This window comes from Ambystoma mexicanum, chromosome 1q (assembly GCF_040938575.1).
Source record: "Ambystoma mexicanum isolate Mex_15411 chromosome 1q, UKY_AmexF1_1, whole genome shotgun sequence".
Classification (NCBI taxonomy): Eukaryota; Metazoa; Chordata; class Amphibia; order Caudata; family Ambystomatidae; genus Ambystoma; species Ambystoma mexicanum.
In genome coordinates, this window is record NC_090922.1 from 820,459,560 (window position 1) to 820,479,875 (window position 20,316).

General features: G+C 47.4%; 1 protein-coding gene across 1 annotated transcript in view; it reads right to left on the reverse strand.

Moving 5' to 3' along the window:
- The window catches only part of LOC138537172 (uncharacterized), a 317,980-nt gene that overhangs the window by 107,345 nt on the left and 190,319 nt on the right, over positions 1 to 20,316 (reverse strand). Inside the window, exon 4 of the mRNA XM_069641432.1 lies at positions 4,693 to 4,710. The gene's annotated coding sequence lies outside the window, so the exon portion shown is untranslated. The remainder of the gene's footprint in view (positions 1 to 4,692; positions 4,711 to 20,316) is intronic.

Consider the following 20,316-nt stretch of genomic DNA (forward strand, 5'->3'; position numbering starts at 1 on the left):
TTTTTTGGTGCTCAGTTCTGGGTTTGGACCCATCGTGCTCAATAGAACATCTGAGTCTGGAACTGGGGCTAACCTCCTTTCGAGGAATAGCACTTCATGCAAGAGGCTGTTTTTATCTAAAATCTAGAGCTGGCCCCGCGTGTAATCTATTATCAGCTATGGACAATGGTTACAACTCAGAAGCCGTATTTAGGAGTTCTAATTTTAAGGCACTGAATGACACCATCTTTGCGGATATCAATTGGATCCCGGATTTCAGCAGAGATACTCCCTATGTTCATTTAAAAAAGTCCTTTGAGAGGAAATGTAATAAGTGGGACTGGTGTGACAACTATACCCATCTCTCGAAGTTGAAGGGATATGATGCTGTAGCTCATGTGAGCCATCATTACAGAAAGATGCAGATTTATCTGACATTGGGCCAGACCCGTAATGATTTACCAGCGCCTGATTTACCAGTAACACCGGTGGATTACAACCCCAGCGGACGTTAATAATGGTCCGGGAATTCAGGCGCCCCGGCAAATGGTAAATCCCCATTCCTATTTAGTCCTAATAACGTTAAAAACGGTGCTGGTGCTTCCGGGAAAACTCTGCGGGGTGGTGCTGTTTCGCCCGGCAGATCTGACCTGCCGGGCAGGACGGCACCTGCCTGCAGAGTCGTAATATGCTGGTCTGGACACAACAGTGCCGGTAACCTTACCGGCACCGTTGTTTCCGGACTGGCATAGTTGTAATGAGGCCCATTGTGTCCCGACTCTGAAGTTATACAATTCATACTTAAGCTCCGTATAAATCAACTCCCTGTGATATCCGTACTGGGACCAGAGATGGGCCTGGCTGTGGAGAAGCGGCACAGCCGTATCTGTGGAACGATAGGCAAATGTGAAATCGTCAGACACGTATTAACCCAGTGTGTAAAATTGGGCCCTTTATATATGTGCAATCTTGGCAGCCACGTCTATAGGTACGAGGCAATTCAGTCGGAATCATTTTAGGACTCCTGTTTAAACGTTCATACCATCTCAGCTCAATTAGCCTTATATAGAGTTTGGTCACAGGTGAAAAACCTACTTTTATTGTCACAGCCACATGCCTAAGGCACCAATCTTCAAAAAGGCCCAGCAATGGAGTTTTAAGTTTCTACTGGAAAACTCTGTTGCTGGATCTATGAGATAGCTGGCAAAGCAGTCTGAGATACTCTCTTTTTTCCTCTATCCTGATTTAACTGGATGGAATCCTACTTTGGAAATGGTAGCATAGAGCTAAAGAAGGTCCTGTCCTTCATGAATTAAACCAACTAATGAATTTTCTATGCTTGATTTTATGATTTATTAATTGCAATTGAGGAGTATTATATTATATTGAATCTACACTTACTATTCATTATTATTCTATCTTTGCCTGTTTTCGTATGTCTTGCTGTGTGTGTTGTATTTTATTACCTTGCCTTGTTTTCTTCTGCTTTGGTGCTCCTATCAAATGAATAAAACATTGTGCTGATTATGTTTGTGTTATGAATATCTATATTGTGTTGATTCATATTTTGTGTAAAGTTCAAATAGAACGAAATCACAATAAAAGCTATTATTATTATATGCCCAGGTAGTCTCACCAATTTGCCTTATGTTGGTTTGAATATGGGTTGGTTTGTGTCTGTAGCAAAGTCCCCAAGGTGTCCCCTGCCCCCACCCCCAAATTGTATGTGTCTCCTACGCCCCTGGAGAATGGCTTAAAATATTATCCTTCTTCCACCAGTTCTAAAATGCATATAAGTCTTCCCAAGAGTATTGGCAAAGAGGATATTGTAGAAAGTAAACGTAATCTAACACAATGACTATTGTTTTCTTAGTACGTAGTCAACCTTTCCCGATACAACCCTCCAACCTACACCACTGTCTCAATGGCTTGATAAGAACTCAAAGGTAGTTAAAAGACTGGTAAAGGAGGAGGGCACAAAACCTAAAGCCTCATGGATACCACATTCACTGACACCAAGTCTGGTAATATGCAGTGTTCCAGCCTCAGGGGCTGGGCACTGATTGAAATCAAAATGCAACACCCTCCACTCCCGAGTGCAGCAGCTTCATGGGATCCACAATCATGGACACCCTGCCCGCTGCATTTATTTCGATAGCATCATGGATCATTTGACCACCGACATGAGTTAGAACTCCCAAGACGAAGGCCCAGGTCTCCTTGGTATTATGCCTCATAGTCCTAGAGACACACACACACACCCCAATAAGAGCTTTCCCATATACCACAACCTCATTGGTCCCATACATGTTAATATCGGTCTAAGGTCTACACAGTGATGCATCCCCATAGGTCCCACAGATTCTAACTGTGAGAGACCCGAGAGTGTCTCACTGACTGGTCCCCACGGCCATCGCTATTGGATCCAGTTCCTGGGGGTGGACCAGTGAGGGAGGATCCCCTGAATGGAATGGAGGTGGGACACGGACGGGTGAGATGCGGTATCCCCCTTCCTATGACACCTTTTCCCCAAACTACCACGTAGGATACACAAACACTTTACCCCCGTCTTTTACGGCGCATATACTTTCGCATATTACAAAGGATAATGTACTTACACTCGAGCCATTTACCTGACATGTCCCAACATCAGGGTCAGGCAAAGTCAGACAATTGACCAAAACCATACACACCTGATGGCCCTTTCCCTTCCCCACAGGGATAAAAAGTGGAGCACAGCAGGGCAATGCGAGCAAGGCAGACCGCACAACGAGAGGACTAACTCAGCACAGCAGTTCAAGAGGAGGAGAAAGACGGCGTGAAATGAGAGGGTGACAAGGAGAGAAGCGACCTTGCCCTTTCCAACCAAGGCCTGTGAAACCTCAGCAGAGGGAATCGTAAGACCGCAAAAAATAGCCAGCATGTGTTGCATCAGATGTCAACGGTACACAAGACCCTCCTCTGCAGATAAGCAAGCCGGGGAGAGACGTTGGTCTACTGTGTACCAAGTTTAACTCCAGGGAGAAGAAAAGCAAAGCGGTTCATCACAGCCGGTGAGTCGAGGGGAGAGCTGATAAGAAACCGAACTGTGTTGAACGAAAGTAGCAAACGGCTAATTGAACTGTGAAATAACAAAGAACTATTGATACTAAGAAGGGGAAAACCAGCAGCAGAAGAGTCCGGCACCACGTGGGCGCTCACTCAAGAAAAGCTGGGCGATTACCCGATTGTTGAAACTACCAGAACCACAAGGCCTTGGGAAAGGCGAGAAGAGGGTCAAAGTGGTTATACGAGGGTCTTGTAAAATCCTCTCTATAGTCGGTAAGTCTTTGACCGACAGATGATTGTGAAGCTAAGGAAAGTGAATTCCGGATCGTAAAGGTTGCAATTGACAAATTTGACAGGAGGGAACCCGAAAGAGGGATGCAGAGAAAAGGGGCGAGGTCTAAAGTCCTGAAATACAGTGTATTGACAAGAGTGAAGCTGGCAGAGAGATGTCCACACTGAACTGTGTAAAAAGACATTAAGCTTTGTGAATGCCAAAGGGGTCCGAGCCCAAACGAGAGGGATCCAAGCGGTGAACAGCCATCACCCGAAGATGTGTGAATGCCAAAGGGGTCTGAATCAGAACAAGGGAGATCCAAGGGGTGAACAGCCATCACTCGAAGATGTGTGAATACCAAAGGGGTCCGAGCCAGAAGGAGGGCGATCCAAGGGGTGAGCAACCATCACCCGAAGATATATGAAAGGAGAAACCGTGTGAGAGCTGTGGTGAACTCAACACCCAGCAACACATGAAAGCCATAGTAAACCCGGCTGAGCGAGGCTAACATTTGAGAAAGGTCCGAGCCTGGAAGTGGGCGACTCAGGAGTGAAAAGCATCACCCAGTGTATATGTGAAAAGGAACTCTTTGTTTTTTATTTCAATGCATCAGGCCAACGCCGACAAGAGACTTTTTTTTTTAGTAGAAAAGAGACTTAAACACCGAAATCCCAGATTGATGAAAGCAGAACTGTTAGCTCGTGTTGGGAAAGCTCCAGTGTGTACTGTGCTCCAAAGTCCTACTTTGTCCCGTGCCGAAAACGTGGGAAAGGGAGATCTTAAGAACTGCATCCTGACTTATTATTTGTGAACACTTCCTTCTTTCTTAAGAACATTATCCCACACTTTTTGTATTTAGAGTTAGGATTTGGCAATATTTCTTTTTTTGCATAGGCCCTTTTATTTTGACAAGATGCCACAAGGACCGCCTTATTTTTGTTTGATAGTCGAAGCTTGCTCCCATCTTGGATTTAGGTTTAGATTAGGCGTTTTTCCAGCCTACCTTTGCAGTTTAATAAATACCCTTGAACTGTGATCACTTGTGTCTGTCTTTACTGTTGCCACCATGAGTTGCTTACATGACCCAATGTCAATCTCGCCCCAGTATTCCAAACTTGTAAATCCTGTACGCACTGACAAAAATCCATGCTCTTCCCAGTACTTAGTCTCAGGTCTCACACTCACCAACTCCAATTACAAATGGCCAATAGCAATATGAGCTCTGATCAATAGTACAGCGCAAAATAGATCCCACACTCACTAACATAATGCCACGTTCTTGTCAGTACTACACACTCATAGGTCGACACTCACTGATAACAAGCTAATTTGTACCCAGCAGTATAGCTCCATGGGTGTTGTTTTGCTGAAATCAAGCATGCATATATTACCTTTATGCCAGGATTCCCCTTTTGGAAAAAAAAGACAGAAAAAATTACTTTACATCAAAAGCAACGCAAATGTATACAATAGCAGAGTTCAAAATATGTATTGGTACATTCGATTTGATAATTTGCCGTTCACCTACCATCTCTCACTCCTTTTGCCATCCTTTGGTACATTTTTGGTCAGGCACACTCTTTCTAGTCCTACTAACACTTCCATCTGCTTTTCATGCTTTGCCATTACCGCTGATCTGTTTTCAATTTGTTTAGACAGGCACTTTGCCATCAGCTGTGGCTTGGCCAAACCAACATTTTGTCAAATGGTTATTGTATTGGGAACAACCTTACTAACAAAATAACCTGATTCAGACCCCTTGGTTCAAACAACTTGAACTGCCACATGTCTGCAGCAGCTACAGGTAAGCCCAATTAAATATGTGGCCATTTCCGTCCTTCGCACAACAACACAATCCTCCTCCCAGTTTCTTCTCACATCAACTATCAGGTTAGCATGCACAAGCAGGCACATTAATAGAGGCGATGGTGGGGAACAAATTAAATGGACAAACTGGGTTTGATGATGAAAGTACAGAAGTTGTTACAGTGAAAAATATCTTAACCTTACATATTAAGACCTTCTTTTTTCATAAATTTGAAAAGATTTCCAAACCTTAAACTTCAGCATGGCTTTGCCAAACCAAGAACTGGCTTTAGAGTGTCACAGAGGCAAATTCTTCCGAGCAGTAGGCTTTGCTAAGGTCCATCGGACAGTTCAATGGTGTCAAGCGGGCATGGTATGATATGATATAATGTGGCATTTATAACACTGAAAGAATAGTCCATAGGCGCCCCTCTGCGAGAACGAACAGGGCTAAATTACCTGTACTTTGGGAAGGTACCCACTCGAGAGTCCGCAGCCACACTTTAGCTCACTGTACCTTTCACAGAAGGGACTTATTCATTTGCATATCAGTCTTTGTCCCGCTCACATGGGCAGTCCAGCACCGAAATTCTATGGCAATTCTCTTCTGAACAATAGTACCAACAGTAACCCTACACACGTGTTTTAGCCTTGTTGGGCCTCATCAATGAGGTGGAGCTGTGCCTCTCTGAGCACACTGAGCAAGGCGTCCACGTCTGGATGACCCTAGGAAACTTAGCGTGACTAAACTTAAGTCCCTGAAACAATTAAAAAATAGTCCATAGGCGCCCCTATGCGAAAACGGACACAGCTAAATGACCTGTACTTTGGGAAGGTACCCACTCCAGAGTCCGCAGCCACACTTTAGCTCACTGTACCTTTCACAGAAGGGAAATATTAATTTGCATATCAGTCTTTGTCCCGCCCACATGGGCAGTCCAGCACCAAAATGTTATGGCCATTCTCTTCTGAACAAGAGTACCAACAGCAACCCCATACATGTTTGTACACAAGTGTTTCTAGCATTGACAAGACGGGGAAACAAAGGGAGGACGAAATAAGGATCCTACTAGGCTGTGTGTCATTCAGATTGTACAAAAAGGATCCTACTAGGCCTTGTGTCATTCAGATTGTGCAAGTGCAGGGAAGAGGGAAGGGGAGAAGTGCCAAGGAGGAGGCGAAGGGGGAAGTAAACTCACAAGTGCAAAGAGAAGGGACTGTAGGGTTGCAGATACAGACCCTTAAGTGCTGGGGAGCCCAGAGGCAGTGCGAGGGCAACTGGACTTGCAGGAGCCTGGGGCCAAGTTCAGAGGGTGACTAGTGCGTGGAGCAGTCTGGTGCATCAGCAGGGGAGAGGATGAGAGAAAGCGGAAGCAAAAAAGGAAGGTCTTGAGTTTCTTCCGGAACCGAAGGTGGTTCTGCTCAAGTTTGAGAGAGGCAGGGAGGCTGTTCTAGAGCGAGGCCCCAGCCGAGGAGATACATCTGCCCCCAACTCTCTGCTTGGAGAAGCGTCTGACCCTCATAGAGTTGGAGGTGGATGAGCGGAGAGCCGGAGAAGGAAGATGTTTTGGAAGAGAAAGTTGGAGGTAGAGCAGTCCCAGGCCCCAGAAAGCCTTGTGGGCAATGCAGGGTGTCTTGAACTTGATCCTTGCAGCCACAGGGTGCCAGTGAAGAGATTTAAGAGCTGGAGAGATACAATCCCTGGGCTTGAGGCCAAAGAAAAGTCTTGCAGTCCTGTTCTGGATAAGTTGTAAAAGTCGAAGAGTAGAGGCAGGAAGAATTAGAAAGAGGCTGTTGCAATAGTCCAGCCTAGAAAGGACCAGAGCTCTGGAGACAGGATGCTTCTGGGGGAAAGTGAGAAAAGGAAGAATACCTCTGGGGCGGTGCAGCTGATAGTTTGACTTCTTAGAGACATCAGAGATGTGAGGAGAGAAGGAGAGGGTGGAGTCGACGATGACACCAAGGTTCTTAGCCTCACAGGAAGGAGAAGGAAGAGGGCCCAGAGTGAGCGGCCAGAGAGGGAGAGGAAAGGAGGGAGCGGGTGTCCCAATGAGGAGGATTTCAGTCTTACTGTCATAAAGGCAGAGATGATTGGCGGCACAACATTCCTGAATTACGGACAGATAGTCTGGTATGAGAGAAGAAGCAGAGGTTGCTGAGGGGAGCCTGAAGGAGAGCTGAAAGTCATACGCATAACATTGAAAATTGGAGCAGAAAGTAGCAATGCAGTGGGCAAGAGGTGCCAGGTATGGGTTGAAGAGCCAAAGAGAGAGGATACACCCCTGGGAACACCACAACTAGAGAGAGAGATGGAAGCGAGGAAAGACCCCAGTTGGACGCGAGAGGGTCGGCCGGTGAGAAAGGAGGTCAACCTGGCCAGGACCTGTTCAGTAATACCAAGGTTGTCGTGGAGGCGATTGAGCATGATGGCATTGTTGACCATGTCAAAAGCAGGGGATAGATCGAGGAGAATGAGGACAGAAGGGAGATTAGACTCAAGATTGAAGTGCAAGTCTTCATGGGTGTTCAGAAGAACAGATTCCGTGCTTCTGGCAGCTCTGGAGCCAGACTGATGGTCATGGAGGCAAACAACAGATTCAGTATGTAGATTAAGCTGGGAGATGGCCAGCTTTTCCAAGAGTTTGCCCAGGAAAGGAGTGATGGAGATCGGGCGATAATAAGCCAGAGAGGAAGGATTGGCAGAGGGCTTCTTTAGAAGGGGTGCACAAGAAAGTTCTTTAGGGAGAGGGGAACGTTCCAGTGGCAAAAAAGTGATTGCAGAAATCGGCCAAGGCTGGAGCAAGGGTGTCAATGTGGTCCTTGATAGTTCTGGATGAGTAGCGGAGAACCTGCTTTACGAGACTTTCATAGATCGGACTTGTCTAGAAACATCGTCAGGGGTGAACAAGGGAAAGGAGGGGAAAGGAGGAGAAAGGAGGAGGAGAGGCGGCCTCAGAGGGGCCAGCAGTGGTAGAGGAGGAGGAAGAGAGGGTGGACAGGATATCCTGAGTTTTAGTAGTGAAATTAGAGGCCAAGGCCATGCAGAGGGCCTGGGAGGGAACAGGAGAGGTAGAGACTGCAGCAGGATTGCCCAGCTCCTTGCAGATTTTATAAAGTTCGGCTGAGTTGTTAGATGCTGCAGAGATGCAGCCTTGCATGTAGGCTCTCTTCTAAGAGGCAACAGTGGCTCAGGAGGCCGAATGTTGCAGGAAAATGTGCTGTTCGACGGAGGTTAGAAAGAAAGCTTGACAGATTAAAAGTGGCCCAAAATCCTTTTTGGTTCTGCTATAAAGGATGCTCTTGGAGACTGTGGGCCGTCCTCCAGGAAAATCATGAGGGGGAAAAGGCACAGGTGTTAGCACCAGCAAGGTGTTGAATCCTGCTTTGTTTCTTTTCAGCTATCGTACCTGTGGAGTCCCGCCCCCTCAAGGACCTTTAAAACTGCATCTAACCCTGCGAGGACGAAGCCCATGGAGGGAAAGCGTGCAGGTGTTGGCGCCAGCAGGGTGTCGAATCCTGCTTTGTTTCCCTTCTGCCACTGTACCTTTGGAGCCCTGCCCCCTCAAGGACCTTTAAAACTGCATCTAACCTCCACAAGGGTGAAACCCACAGGTGGTAAATGGCACGGGTGTTTGCGCCATGAAGGTGTTGAATATTGCCTTGTTTCCCTTCAGCCGCCTTACCTGTGGAGCCAGCAGGGTGTTGGCGATCAGCAGGAATCTAGGAACACCCTATTTATACGGAAGACGCAACTGTTGAAGGCCTGCCAGTCTGAGGTTAGGAAAGAGCAGTACTCGCTTCATGACATCCCCTGACACCAGCTGAAGTGTTAGAGGATCCACAAGACTTGCACTGCGCATGGAAGTTCAGTGGCAGAAACGGTGCATGCCAGGCACCAGAGCAACAGAGTAGGGGAGAGCCAAGTCGGGGGAAGGGGTTGCAATGTGACATTTATATTTGCAGTTATTACAGACATTTCAGTCATTATAGACACATTAAAAAAGCACTCTTCGAACTCTGGTATGCTTTTTACCATGTTAACCAGAGTCCCACCTGCAATACTTCTATACCCCTATCTGCACCCGCACCTATATCCAGCTGAGACCAACTCCAGTAATCCTACAAGATCTTTGGGGGGAGCCCACTCTCGCTTATAAGCGAGATTCACCAGTTCCTTGGATCATTCAATGCCCCTGTCTGTCTGGACCACTGAAAGGGGGGATTCTTCCATGGCTGATAAGCCAACAACCTCACCCGACGAAGGTATGGACTGTGCATGCTACACAGGGCATCAGCCTATTGACGTTTGGACAAAGTTTCCTGCTGACCAACTAGGCCCTGTGGGTCATTCTAGCAGCCCACGCCCACCCTCAATTATTGATGGACCGGCGGCCACAAGGGAAGCTGATGTTATTGATATTGACACTCTGCCCTCTTATTAGTGTGATTCTGGCAGTTCCCGTCACACTACCTTCCAGACAGTGCTTGTTGGAGTACCACCAATCTCCTGTTATTACTAAGACTACTGCACAAAGGAGCGGGGGGGGTGGATAAATCAATTTAAGACCGACAGTACCCATGAGCCTGTGGTTCTTACCAAGCAAATCACCGGCCCACAGGGCCCTCACAAGGGGGCACTGATGCGTGGCGAAAAGTGCCAGATTGAAAATAGGGGAAACGTGGCTGAGTGGATGCTGGTTATGTCAACCGGGGTAACTGGTGATGTTGCACTGGACAACAAAATATTCATTCCTTCACCCCCAGGAGAGCAAGGAACAAAGCACACTTTTGAACAGACTGGTTGCCTAGAAACGAGTGCCAATGTGGTATTGTTCTATACAAACTCTTGATCTTAAAGAATCTAGTTTTATCTTTATTGAAGCAGTTATGAAGGTAGTGGAAAAGGGGGGTTTGCCACACAGCCTAGAGGGTGGAAAAAGGGTCCCAAGTACATCAGAGGAAGCAGGATTAATCCTGCCTGTAATAAGCCCTATTAACACCAAAACCACCCAGGGTGGGAGAGGGTTTAACAGAGGAAATAAGGAACAAGTTACTTACCTATAACTATTGTTCTCCAATATGGGTTTGGCATGAATTTACATGCTCATGAATATTCCCTGCCATCAGGTTGGGAATCCTCAGTCAAAGAAAGTTTCACTTTCACTTAAAAACAGTGTTTCTCCTTTAAACCAATCACTGTCCTCTGGGTCATACTGTTCCAATGACAGTCCTCTCATGAAGGTGTGCATGGACCTCCACATAGCCTCCCTGCAGATGTTTGTTTGTTTGCTTGTTTGGTTATTTTATTTGTATAGAGCTCCAGACCCAGGGGTATATGGGCGCTCAAGGTTATGGTTACAGGCATAGGTGAATACATTGGAGCAGCTGTGCAACATTTATACAATTTAAGAAATACAGTAAATGCAGATAGCAAGCAGACATTGTGAGAGGTCGTTAAGCATTTGAATAAGAGGAGCTGTATAAGCTAGTAACTGCAAATACAGGGTAGTGGTGAATGAGTGCTAGTGTAAGAATGAGGTATCCTGAAGGGCCTGCAGTAGTGTTAGTTATTTATTTAATAGCCAGGTGATGACCTGGGTTCTGAAAGGTTGAAAGGAGGGGATGGATTTGATGTCCAGTGGAAAAGTGTTCCAAAGTTGTGCGGCTAGAACCGGGAAGCTGGTTCCGCCGGCTCTCTTAAGGGTGTATTTGGGCACCATCAGTTGTAGTGAGTTGGTGGATCTGGTGATTCTGGTAGCCGGTTTCAAGGTGAATTTATTGCTAAGATAAGGCGGGGCTAGGTGATTAAGGGCTTTGTAGGTGAGGCAGATGGTTTTTAGATCCATTTTTTGTTGGATGAAGAGCTATTTACATGATATTCTAATAGCCGAGATATGTTCTCTCTTAGGAATATTAAGAGCAGCTCGGATTGCATTGTTTTGGAGAACCTGCAATTTGTTGATTACAGATTTATTTGCGCCTGCATATAGGCCGTTGCAGTAGTCCAGTGTGGACTGTATAAGTGCTCTAGCTAATGTGAGGCAATTGTTGGTGGATAGCAGGGGTATGCAGGCCCTAATCAGCTTTCCTGTGTAAGCAGTGGCTGAGGCGGTCATGTTGATTTGTTTGGAGAGGTTGGTGTTTGTGTCTAGATAGAAACCAAGGGTTTTTACACTTTTCGCGATAGGAATAGTGTTTCCATCAATAATGAAGCTGGTATAACTGGGGCTAAGTTTCAGGATGGTATTAGGGGAGCCGACAAGGAGCAGTTCAGTCTTGTCATCATTCAGGCAGAGGCCGTGTGTGGCCATCCATGCCTGAATGATGGAGAAGACTTCATTGATCCAGCTAACGTCCGAGTTGTAGTTGCCGGAAAGCGTTAGGAGTATCTGGGTGTCATCTGCATAGCTGGTGTAGGTGATACCCAGATGGTCCCGCTTGTCGAATAAAGGCTTTGTAAATATATTATACAAAGTAGGCGAGACACAAGAGCCTTGTGGGACACCACAGGTAATGGGAATAGGGTCGGCCGGTGCTAAGGGTGAGAAGACACGCATGGTCCTGTTATCGAGGAAGGATTGGATCCATGTGGCCGCAGAGTGGGAGAAATGTGCTGCCGATGACAGGTGGTTGCATAGGATTTTATGGTCAACCAAATCAAAGGCAGCAGAAAGGTCTAGGAGACGAAGGGTGGCAGCCCTACCTTTATATTTGAGTTTGTCGATATGGCTTTTGAGATCAACAAGGGCCGTTTATGTTCCATGTTGAGGACAAAAACCAGACTGACGAACTGTCAATAAATGGTTTGTCTCAAGGTAGTCTTGAATTTGTACATAGGCCAATCTATCAAGACTTTTTAGTAAGAACGGTACGGTGGTAATAGGTCTATAATTGGTAGGTATAGACGGGTCGAGAGTTTTTTTTTTTTAACAATGGTAGAACCCATGATTGTTTCAAATTGCTTGGGACTGCGTTGCTAGTAAATGACAGGTTTATTAGTTTGGTAATGAAAGGGGATAGATCCCTAGCTGCATCTTTTATGATCTGAGCGAGGCAGCTGTCTCCCTTACAGTTCGAAGGTTTCGAGGATGCTATAATTTTTTGTACTTCTGGTATGGTTACCTTTTTGAATGTGAAGCCTGAGCTGATGGCAGTGGGCGAGGGTAAGGCTGGACTAGAAGTTGAGCCATGGGCGAGTTGTTGTCTTTTGTTCTCAATTTTGGTTTGGAGCCTGTGATTTTGTTGGCGAGGGCATTCTGGATACCTGTGCACCAAAGTTTATCCTTAGTACAGGTGTCTGTGGGAGGATTAGGGTTTTCTAATTCCTTTAGGATGTTAAAAAGCTCTCTCGTGCTAGAGCCTGCCTGAGTTATCCTGGAGTTGAGAGATTCTTTTTTAGCACGTGTAATCTCATTTTTGTAGAGAGTGGTAATATTAGTAAGATTAGTTATATTTTCTATTGAAGGAACTGTTTTCCATAGTGTTTCTAGTTTGGTTTTTTGTTGTCTGAGTAGTTTGAGCTCAGGGGCGTACCAAGCGTTCAGGTGAGCTTTTGGTTTTCCTTTGCGCATTTTTTAGTGGGGCAATGATGTGAAAGCTTTAGACATGGATTCGTTGTAGGAATTGACCAACAGGTTCAAGTCAGCTGTGGCTGGTAGTGCGTTTAGAGTAGGGACTACCAAGGGTATTAAGGCTTCAGCTGTGATGTTGCTCTTGTTCCTAGTTTGGCAGGCCGGTGCAATAATAGGCTTATTGGGCACTAAGTTGCTGATATTAATATTTAACGAGAGGAAGTGGTGATCTGTCCAGACAAGAGGTAGGGGGTCCTTAAGGGTAATGTTGCAGTTGAGAGCAGCTACCCAGTCAAGAGTCCTACCTTTCGAATGGGTGGGTTGGGAGCAGAGTTGTGGGAGGCCATGCTCAGCTAGTGCAGTGGCCAGGGAAGTAGCTGGGGTGTCACGGGGGTCATTAAACCCAAGATTGAAATCCCCTAGTATGATAATTTGAGCTGAAGGTTTAGAGCTTTCGGCTACTAGGGATGTGATATCTTCCTCAAAAGAACCAGGCGGACCAGGGGGCCTGTATATTAGATGCATCATAATTGTGCTTTTAGGAGATGTTTGTAGTTTGACTGTGAGATGCTTGCATGAGTTGAGTGGAGACGAGGTGGCTAGTCTAATGTGAAGCGAAGATTTAAAGATGATAGCTACACCTCCTCCTCGAGCGTTAGGGCTATCTGCTCTGAGGATGGCATAGTTATCCGGGATAGCTAATGAGAGAGAAGGTCCCACAGCGTCATGCAGTCAGGTTTCAGTCACAGCAAGGAAGTCCAGGTTGTTGGTCAGAATGATGTCGGCCGTCTCTATGGAGTGGACGACTAAGGATCTAACGTTTAGCAGTGCACCTTTTAGTGTGAGTGGGTTGGAGTTGTTAGGAACTACATTCTGGTTGTTGGTCTTGTTAGGTAGTATAGCTAAATGGTTACTATTTTTATGATGGATTCTGGCACCTAGTCTGTTGTTACGCTCGGTCAGGTCGCGGATAGTAGTCTGGGTGTCTATTTGGGCAATGGGTCTAATAGGGCTGTAACCAGGGGTAGGGCAAGATGACCTTCGTGCTAGGGTGGTTCCACTTGGGTCTATCATTGTTCCTTTGGTCTGGGGAGTCAGTTGAGTGGGCACTACCATGGGTAGGACAGGCGGAGTGGGAGACTGGAAGGAAGGCTGGTGTATTAGGCAAGAACGGTGTAGGGCAGGCGATAGGGTGGTGTCTTGGGCAGGCAGGTCTAGTTAGACCATTTTCTATAGGCTATGTAACTGTTACCGCTGCAAGGTACATTGTCTTGCATGACACAGAAGGGGAACATGATAAAGGTGAGCCAGATTTCCATGGTGGTGGCAATGAGGCAAAGGCACAGTGCAGTGATGGGCAGCCGTGTCAGAGGGTCGGGCTGGTATAGAATTGTAGCCGAGTGGCAGACACGCTAGGGACAGAGGGTAAATCAGGCAAAAGCACAATATCTAGACCAGGCACATATCAGGCAAGGCACAATAACTAGACCAGGCACATATCAGACAAGGCGCAATATCTAGACCAGGCACATATCAGGCAAGGCACAATAACTAGACCAGGCACATATCAGACAAGGCGCAATATGTAAACCAGGTACATATCAGGCAAGGCGCAATATCTAGACCAGGTACATATCAGCCAAAGGCACTAAGCAGGAACTATCACAGAAGCAGATAGAGGTAGCAGTACTGTGTTTGGGTGATAGAGGCAGGGTTCGTTGTTGCAAAGTCAGGTAGAGGCAGTGAGGACAGTGCAATGGCAGGGTGTTGGAAGCCAGCCTCTAGTTAGATGCGAAGACCGCAATGCTAAATCAATCATAAACTAAGGGCTGCAGGGGGCGAGGCGCATTTGGCAATGTACAGTGCTCAAGGAACGTTTACATGTGGCTCAGAAGGTGTAGATTGCATCCATGTGGACAGGTATGCCGTAAATGAGCCACATTTGAGGGAAACAGTTCAGTCATGGTGGTAGAACAACAATGGTGGCAATGCATAGTTCAAGCATTCAGATACACAGTGTATTTAGGTAATTAAGGCTAGAAGGCAAAGTTGAGTTATGATAAGCATGTCAGGCTATCAATGATTGCAGGCTATGTAGCATGTCGTCAGCAGCAATAGACTTGGTATGGCAAGGTAAATAATAGCAAGCGTCGCGGCTCTCAGCACTGCACAGTAATATAAGTTCTACATTAAACGCCCCTGGGGGCTCACCATGTGAGTGTTAGAGTCAGAAGGGTTCCGGATGATGAGGGAGCAGCGAGGTGAGCGGAGGCAGAGCTCAGAGTAGACCACAGCACGCTCGGTCAGCTCAGTCAGCAGCCTTATTCACAGCCTTTTTCGGACGGCCGGCGCTCGCCTGCCGGCGCTTCAGGATTGGCTATATGGCAGAGCCAATCGGTTTAGAGCAGCGCAATGGGCCTCGGATGGAAGGAGGAGGTCGCATGTCGCAGGTCGGCCATCTTGGAGGGGGGTGGACCGCATGGGGGTCAATGGAGAAATATCCTTTGGTGCAGCAACCACGGGGATACAGTTGCTATTGGATCTTATGAAGATGTCCAGCAGGGGCACACCAGACAGGAACGCTGTTGTTCGCAGCGATCGCTCTGGTTGAGTGGGCTCTCGGACGGCCCGGCAGCGGGCCAACCGATGACAGTGTGTGATGTAGCCAGAGAACCACCTTGAGATGGTAGTCTTGGACAAGGCCTTCCCATTGGTTCACAGGACCAATGTTCATGAACAGTTGAGAAGTCTTCCGGGCCCTTTAATGTATTGAGGGTCTGAAGGAGCTGGCCCAGATAGCTTTTCCACTCTTGGGTTCACTGCCCGGGTCTGAGCTGGCGACACCAGGGAGGGGGCCAATCTTCTTTTGACAGAATTAAGGAGGGGAATGGCCTGGCTTGAGGGGGGTTTCTCCTTGAGAATGTCCTCCACAACGTCCTGCTCGAGTACTGCTTCTTGAGTAGTAATTTGGAAGTGATGTGCTGCCTTCCTTAAAATGGCATTGAAGGCCATTTGGTCGTCTACAGGCGAGGCATGGCGAGCCGGGGTGGAAGGAGGAGAATCCAGGCACAGAACATCAGTGTCCTGATCTTGTTGGGGGAGCGTCCATGGGTCCGTCTCCACTTGCTGGGTTTCTTCCCAATTGTCTGTGGTATCCGCCTGGTCCTCACTGTAGTCCTGCAGGAAGGAAGGGTCTTCTTCACTGTAAATGTCCTGATAAGTGTCCATCTGGACGATGTCTTCATGATAGACAGGGACCGAGGGCTGATCTTCTTGGAAACGTGAAGCCGATCCAAGATTAGGTTCTCCATGAGATCTTATCGGGGAAGTATGTTCAGAAAAATTGATAATTTTTTCAAGACGATACATGCACCCTTCAAATTTCTCCCTTGTCCACTTAGAGGAACCATAAGGGCCTACGGGTGGAAAAGTGTTGTCTTCCGCGCCTTGGCGTTGAAATTTGTCACTCAGGGTGTTGGAAAGAGGCTCCTGACTGTCTTCGTAGGTTTTGCTAGAATCGGGGCACCATGGGTATCTATAGATTTGCCCACGGCATGGCCCATGTTTTGGACGGAGTAGGTATCAGCCCAACCGCCGAAGTAATTCTTGTGATACTGTGTTCAATCACAGCTGAATCGGCATGAGTTAGTGGGTCCGAAGGTCTATCGGTAGATTTACCACTTACCGCAGCGTTAGAGGGCCTAGTGGTAGGTTTCTCGCCTTGAGGCCTAGTGGTAGATTTTGGGTCTACTGGGCATTTAGAGACCGTCAGAGCGTCGAAAATATGCGCTTCGAAGTGTAAACCTGATTTAGGGGTAGCACCCTGGTTTGTTTTGGAATGCCCAGTCGCAAAACGCTGCTGCTGATGCGGGGAAGGCTGCTGATCTGAACAATCAGAGGAATACGCCGAAATTTTTGACGGCACTGCTGGCGCTTTCACCTTTTTCAACGTACCCGTTGAAATAGGTGGAGTTGTGTGTTTAGTGTGATGCGTTCTTTGTACGCCCCTGTCGCCGGGCGTTGTCCCTGAAGCGAGACTAGCGTCAGGCCTTGAAGGGTCGGGATGGGCGTGGCGGACCTAGAAGTGGCCGCCTCGAGGTCTATAACATCCGCAACGATTTGGTCATCGGAGGTGCCCCCGTCACTTTCGGCTGGTGTGGCGATGGGGGAAGAGGGTTCGCCCACGACATATCGTACGCAGCCCACTGTAACGCTCACCTGATTCCCGCAGAGGCGCCGGTCTTGACTGGGTGAATGCCGTATCTTCAAAGGTGATGTGTAACACACGGTTGGCTCTTTGGGCTGGACCTCTGTGCACTGTATGTCTGACTCGAAGAGTAAGATGTCTGCAGATAGAAAATATGGGATTAATGAACTGGGGTTATTGGGTGCCTCTCTCCTCTTCCCTTTCTCTTCTCCTGTAGAACCCCAAAGGTTAACGCCCTCACCTTAGGTAAGTGAACGCCGAGCTCTCCATCTGCCTCGGGGCAGGGTGCCGTAACCAGTTTCTTCACTGGATAAGGGTGCAGGCCTCTTGACCTCAGAGGACTGCTGTCTGTCGTTAACTGCACGAACGGTAAGTTCTGGGCACTTCAAATGTCTTAAAAGTCTTTTGTAATGATATCTCTTGTTTTGCAGGGTTCCGGCGATGGCGGATGGCGGGCTGATGAGAGTTGAGGATCGAACCCGCGTGAGGAATAGAAGCGCCTGGAAGCACGTAAGTAAGCGCTTGTAGCCTGCTTCACGATGCGCACTAACTGTCCCTTTTATCTTGCAGGTACAAGTTCGGAGCTTTAGAGAAGCTGAAGGGTGCTGGAATACCCACTGGATTCGGCGTGGGAAGGAGTAATGGCACGTGAGTAATAAAGTTGCCCAATGTCTTTAAACGCACCTTCTTTTGTCTTTCAGATGCGGGATGCAGCGCCGAAGGCCTCCGGAGCGTGCAAAGAGCTGGTAAGCTTTTGTCTTTCAGATGCCGGAATGCAGTGCGAAGACCTCCGGAGCATGCGAAGAGTAGGTAAGCCTTTGTCTTTCAGATGCCGGAATGCAGCGCGAGGCGTTGGTGACAGCCGATGGACCAGGTAAGAGATGCGCTGCCACTGAAGACTGTAGTGCTAACCTGTTCTTTCTTTGTCTTTACAGGTGCTGCTGAAGACTGGATTCCAGGATGGTAAGCCTTTGTTCCCTTAGGCCCAGGATCAGAAGCAGAAGACACGATGAGCGTTCTGCTGCAGAGAATGCAGAATAACGCAAAGCAAGATTCATCCATCGGGTGTGGTTTAAATAGCCTCCTGTAGTGTTTAGGTGTCTCCTTCCACAGCCACGCCTAGGTAAGAAAAGAGTTCCTGCTTTCCAGAAGAGTTCCAGTGTTCTGAACCTAGGGAGTGCTCCTGCCCCACCCAACAGGAAAAGTAGTCCCAAACAGAAGAGGATCATGGGTTCAACTGGCAGGTAAGTAAGCAGCATGGTCTGCTGCAGGTAAGTCCACCCAAGCATTATGAGCCCGGCGCTTCCAGCGCTGGGACTGGGCATCTTTATGAGCCTGGTGCCACTGGCGCCAGGACAGGGTCCAAAAGGTCCCAATTGGGACTGGCTGGCACTCGGAACCGGGGTTATGGGTCTGCTTCCAAGGGAGTCGGGCAAGTCCTGATCTTTTGGAAGCAGAGATCATGACAGCACCCCCCCTCAAGGCCCCTCCCAAACCGGGCTTCTCCGGGGGTTTGGGCTTGTTAGGAAATGTTCGATGAAATCTTTTGATTAGACGAGGCGCGTGGACATATTCTGCAGGTTCCCAGGATCTTTCTTGGGGACCGTAGCCTTTCCAGTCAATCAGGTAAAATAGGTTAGATTTGGAGATCTTGGAATCCAGGATGCTTTTGACTTCAAACTCGAGTTCTCCATCAACTAGAATAGGTTTTGGAGATGTAGTTAGTCGGGTTTGAGGTTGCACGGGTTTTAATAGAGAGACGTGGAAGACCGGATGTATCTTCATGTGAGGGGGCAAGTCCAACTTGACCGCTACTGGATTTACTATGGTAGTGATGGAATAGGGACCAAGGTATCTTGGGTTGAATGTGCGTGGTCCTTTTTGAGGTAGATATTTGGTGGATAACCAGACTTGATCTCCTACTTGATATTGGGGGGCTTCCCTCCGATGTTGGTCTGCTCCTTTCTTGTATTGTTCTTTAGCCCTTTGAAGGTGAGAAACGGCTTCCTTAAAGGCTTGGGTGATTGTAGAATGCAGGTGGTCTACTGCTGGTGTTCCAAGATCTTGGAGTGGATCCAACTCCGAGGTTCGAGGGTGACTACCGTATAAAAGAAAAAACGGGGTCTTCCCAGTTCCCGAGTGGACAGAGATATTGTAGGCATATTCGGCTATCCAAAGGATATCTTTCCAAGTTTTTTCAGTTTGTTGTAGCATGCAGCGCAAATACTGTTCCAGAGTTTGATTGGTCCTCTCGGTTTGTCCGTCGGTTTGAGGGTGGTGGCTGGTCGAAAGTCTCACATCAATTTGAGCCGACCGACAGCAACTTCGCCAAAAATGAGAAATAAATTGACTACCTCGATCCGAAATTAGAACTGAAGGAAAACCGTGCAGTCGGACGATGTTTTCGAGAAATTCTCGGGCCAGAGTTGCTGCTGTTGGTAAGCCTTTGAGTGGAATGAAATGCGCCATCTTGGAGAATAGGTCCACGATTACTAGGATCGTATTGTATCCGGAGCATGGAGGTAGATCGGTGATGAAGTCCATAGAAAGCGTATGCCAAGGGCGAGGCGGGATGTCAATAGGGCGTAAGAGGCCGGCTGGTTTTTCCTTTTGACTCTTGTTTTGGGCGCATACTCCACAGGACATTATAAAGTCTCTGATATCTTTTTTCCAAGACGGCCACCAGAAGTAGCGCTTGATCTTTTCCAAGGTCTTGGTCATACCGGGATGTCCTTCCATTAAAGAATCGTGATAACAAGAGATTACCTTCTTCTGTAAATCTGTGCTGGGCAGGTATAACCGTTCTTGGAAATATAATAGGTTGTCCTTCACCGTAAAGTCCTTTCCCTGCAGATGCCAATTCTGTATGTCTGCTGGAGTTACCAGTAGCCTGGCTTTATCCTTAACTTCCTCTATGGATTGTGTGGCGATTACACCTAGAATTCTTTGTTCGGGAATGATAGGTACAGGTTTAGGATTGATCAAATGTTCTTCCACTCCCATCCGAGAAAGGGCATCAGCTTTACCGTTTTTTGTACCAGGTCGATAGGTAATTATGAAGTCAAACTCGGCAAAGAATAGTGCCCAACGGAGTTGCCTAGAGGATTGAGCTTTTGCGGTTTTCAAATATTGCAGGTGTCGGTGATCTGTAATCACAGTAACGGTGTGTCGGGCCCCCAGAAGATAATGCTGGCAAGCCTTAAAGGCGGACTTGATAGCTAGAAGTTCCTTATCAGTAATAGTGTAATTGATTTCAGGAGGCGAGAATTTGCGGGACCAAAATGCCACGGGATGCAACTGATTGGTTACTGGGTCCTTTTGTGATAGAACTGCCCCCATGGCAAGGCTCAAAGCATCAGTTTCAACGATGTAGGGGAGTTCTGGGCGAGGATGTTTTAAGATCGGTGCAGAGATAAATCTAGTCTTCAAAT